Source organism: Brassica oleracea, chromosome C6, assembly GCF_000695525.1.
Source record: "Brassica oleracea var. oleracea cultivar TO1000 chromosome C6, BOL, whole genome shotgun sequence".
Lineage (NCBI taxonomy): Eukaryota > Viridiplantae > Streptophyta > Magnoliopsida > Brassicales > Brassicaceae > Brassica > Brassica oleracea.
This window is the reverse complement of record NC_027753.1, coordinates 17742642-17746743: the sequence shown is the minus strand read 5'-3', so window position 1 is coordinate 17746743 and position 4102 is coordinate 17742642. Positions and strand designations below refer to the sequence as shown.

The following is a 4102-nucleotide window of genomic DNA, read 5'->3' as shown; positions in this document are numbered from 1 at the left end:
CATTTTGTTTCATGATTTTACTTTATACTCCCTCGGTTTTAAAAAAAAAAGATGTTTTAGAAAATAAATTGTTTCACAATGATAAATATTTTGTGTTTTTGTATGAAAAAATTATAACCTTCAAAAAAATTAATTGATTTTATTGAATTACTACTGGTTAAAAGATATTGAAAATTAAAAATTACAGAAAAATATACATTTATTATAGTGGTTTAATGTGTTTTTTTAATATGTGTGAAAACGTTAGAAAGTTTATCTCTGTGAAACAGATGGAGTATACAATTGGGTTCGCTATTTTTATTTGTTTGGCTCAATAAATTTAATTTCGGAAACTAAATTATCTTTTTGGACAAAAGCAATTACACTTTCGACCATAGAATATCATAATCTGTCATATGGTTTTGCCGGGTACTTTCTAGTTACATTCGTTTTAAAAAGTTTTTGAACAAAAGTAAATTATCATTACAAAGGAGACGCAAAGTCTGAAATAAGAATTCATTCGTCGATACAACCTGATTACACTTAATTTCTCTTTTTTTCTAGGGAATTTATCTTGTAGGCGAATTAGGATATTTTGTTGGTTAAATTCTTAGTCTAATGGTGAGTTGATTGCATCTTTCATCATTACAAGTAGATTAATTACACAGTTTATCACCTCAACAAACTTGGATAATGATGCGCTAAAGTTCCTAGCCAGAGCTAGTTAACCTACCATAAAACTGAACTGTTAACATCGAGAATCCCACAAGGCATCTTTCCAAGTGATTTGATTTATACCGGTTGTGTTTTTCACTCTTCCTTGGACCTCTGTTTTATAGGTCCATTATTAAAGAAAAGCCTGCAATAAATGGAAGCACATAAAGCCCATGTATAAAAACCCTCGATTAAACAACGCCCCCGTTAAAACAAAGAATTATGAAAGAGGCAAAATGTCATAACCAGACAGTCAAATTGTCGGGAAATCGGCCAATTCATACATCAACATAGAGTCGCGGTCCCGATCAGTACATAAACTCGGACCATGTGCTAAAACATAAATCAACACATAAAATATTTAAATTTCATATATCAACTAACACAATACGGTTTTTACATACATTGACCAATTTTCTGTTAGTCAAAAGTAACGGAATATGAGCTGTCCGTTATATACTGACTATGTGTTCGTCGAAAATATTACGTGGCTTTCTATATTTTAAATAATTATTAATTAATAAAAATATAATTTCTAAAAAGAGGTAGGTAAGATTCGAACCTGGGTCTGACCAATGTTACATTGGATTCTTTAGCCACTGTACCAAACGCAATTTATTGATCGTATTCTCTATTATTTTATATTATAAATATTTTCATCTTTTCTTTCCTCTCATCATCCAAATAAACTAAATAATCAAAAGGTCATTCAATCCCTTGTTTTATAGATAACAAAAACAAAATTATTATTTTTAATTGTTTGGAATTATATGTTTTCAAATTTGAACTTTTTCTAATTTTTTATCGATTCTTTTTTTCAATATTTTTTTATTGAAATGCAAAAATACTTTTTGGAACTATTTTAAAAATTTATATTTTGAAAATTTTAATATTTTTTTAAACACAGTAATAATCATTAATCTAATTACATACACTTATGATTTACATACTTTGTGGAACTAATTCTAAATAATTAAAAAATCAGAACAAGGAATATGAACATATGAAAATGTGTAATTATGTAGGAATATGTAAATAAAAGGATATGTTAACCTAAATATGTTCATATTCCTTGTTATGAGTTTTTATTATTTAGAATTAGTTCCACAAAGTATATAATTAGGTTAATGATTGTTACTGTGTTTAAATAAAATATTAAAGTTTCAAAATATAATTCCTTAAAATAGTTTTAAAAATTATTTTTGAATTTCAATAAAAAAATTGAAAATGTTCAAATTTGAAAATATATAATTCCAAACAATTAAAAATAATAATTTTGTTTTTGTTATCTATAAAATAAGGGATAGAATGACCCTTTGATTATTTAGTTTGTTTGGATGATGAGAGGAAGGAAAAGATGAAAAATGTTTTTAAAAAAATATTCATTAGGTATAATAGAAAATAATAGAGAATACAATCAATAAATTGCGTTTGGCATAGTGCCTAAAGGATCCAATGTAACATTGGCCAGACCCAGGTTTGAGTCTCACCTACTTCTTTTTAGAAATTATATTTTTATTAATTAATAATTATTTAAAATATAGAAAGCCACATAATATTTTCGACGGACACGTAGTCAGTATATAACGGACAACTCATATTCCGTTACTTTTGAGTAACAGAAAATTGGTCAATGTATGTAAAAGCCGAATTGTGTTAGTTGATGTATGAAATTTAAATATTTTATGTGTTGATGTATGTTTTAGCACAGGATCCGAGTGTATGTATTGATCTGGACTGCGGCACTCTGTTGATGTATGAATTGGCTGAATTACCGTCAACTATACACACTTGCCTTGATTGTTTGAAGGAACCAAAGCTGATCTCCAACATTAAACCTGACATAATCGATTGTCTTGGGGCTTGGTATACATGGGATTGGATTCTTCAGACAAGTTTGGAAGGTAACGCCTTGTGTAGATTCATTTATCACATTTTCTCTCTCTATTTTCGACCCTACAGTAGTTAGTGATATTATCTAAAAAAAAAAAAAATATCTGAAATTTATTACTTAATTAGGACTTAGGATCTAGTTAGGAGGAGTCTGAAGAGGACTTGGTGGCTAAAACCATTCAGGCTTGATTCATAAAGATTCCAATAAAAGAATTCGAACGAGACTTGGAGGCGGCAATCTTCAAGGCTCGCTTCACAAAGAATTTTTGGATATAGGTCAAACAGAAGTGAACAGAGCTTGGTGGCAACTACCATTAAGTCTTGATTCATGGAAGCCTGTCCAATCTTGGTCACTGATCCTGCAATGGAAGCAGAAATTAGAGAGAGAGAAATTAGGAACTAACATTTACCTGCAGTTCCAGATACTTGTCTGAAAATCCTTGCATCATGTGATCGATACTCCCAAGGTAAAGTATGCACTTTTATATTTATGCTAAGAAATGAGGTTAGTAGAGGGGGATGTCAGATAGAATTTGCTGAGTTGTAGACTAGTTGAATTTGGTTGCTACGCTAGGATATTGCATAATGTGCTTTTGTTATTAGGACTTTTTAGATGTGGTTTGCAAAATTGTAGAGGTGATGATTTCTATGTTTTAAATCTTTGAGTCCCTGCTGTTTTCAAACCTCTTTCAGAGAGACTGTCTGTTTGTTTTGCTTGAGGACAAGCAAAATGGTAAGTCTGGGGGGAGTTGATATACCATGGATTTGACCTATTTTCATCCATGGTATATAAGTGTTTTACTATCTATATATTATATATTTTATCCTATTAGGTATGTTTTCAGGTTCAGCTGTATCTTGGAGTAAAGTGATGATTATGGAGCATTTAAGAGCTTAAAAGAGATTTCATCCGAGCTGACCATTAGAGGTCGATACGAAGAAGAAGCAGTCGTTCGATGCACATCTAGTGCCGTCGATCGATACAGAAGAGAAGCCTCGACGATTGAAAATTATGATCGATCGATGTACATCCTGTACCATCAATCGATGTCGAGATGCGAGATACGCGACTTGGTTCCAGCCGACTTTAAACCCAAGACTTCACCAAATTACAAGATTACCCCTGACAAGTTTTTAACCTAATAGTTATATACTTGCCTAAGTGTTAGGAGGCAGAGAGCTTTAGCCACCATTGTATTCTTACTTTCAGCAAGAGAGAGAGAGAGTTTTAGGAGAGAAAATCTTAGAGAGATTTGTGATTCGAACTCCATTGATTCATCTATTCTATTCTATGCAGTTTTTATCTATATTTTGTGTCATGAATTGCTTAGCTATGTCTGAGTAGTTTACTTGTTAGATTCAGGGTTCAAATAGGTTAGAGAGATTAGCCCCAACTATAGATTTGCTGAGTTGTGAATTCATTGATTGATTGTTCTTAATGCTTGTTTTAGCCTTGCTAACTAGAACATGAACCTAGGAATTTGCATGTGTCAAGCATCCTTGATCATCCTGTCCT

General features: G+C 31.2%; 1 protein-coding gene across 1 annotated transcript in view; it reads left to right on the top strand.

Annotated features, from left to right (window-relative positions):
- LOC106297625 overlaps nucleotides 1–4102 on the top strand; it is a 6336-nt gene that overhangs the window by 1154 nt on the left and 1080 nt on the right. The gene's annotated exons all lie outside the window — the stretch shown is intronic.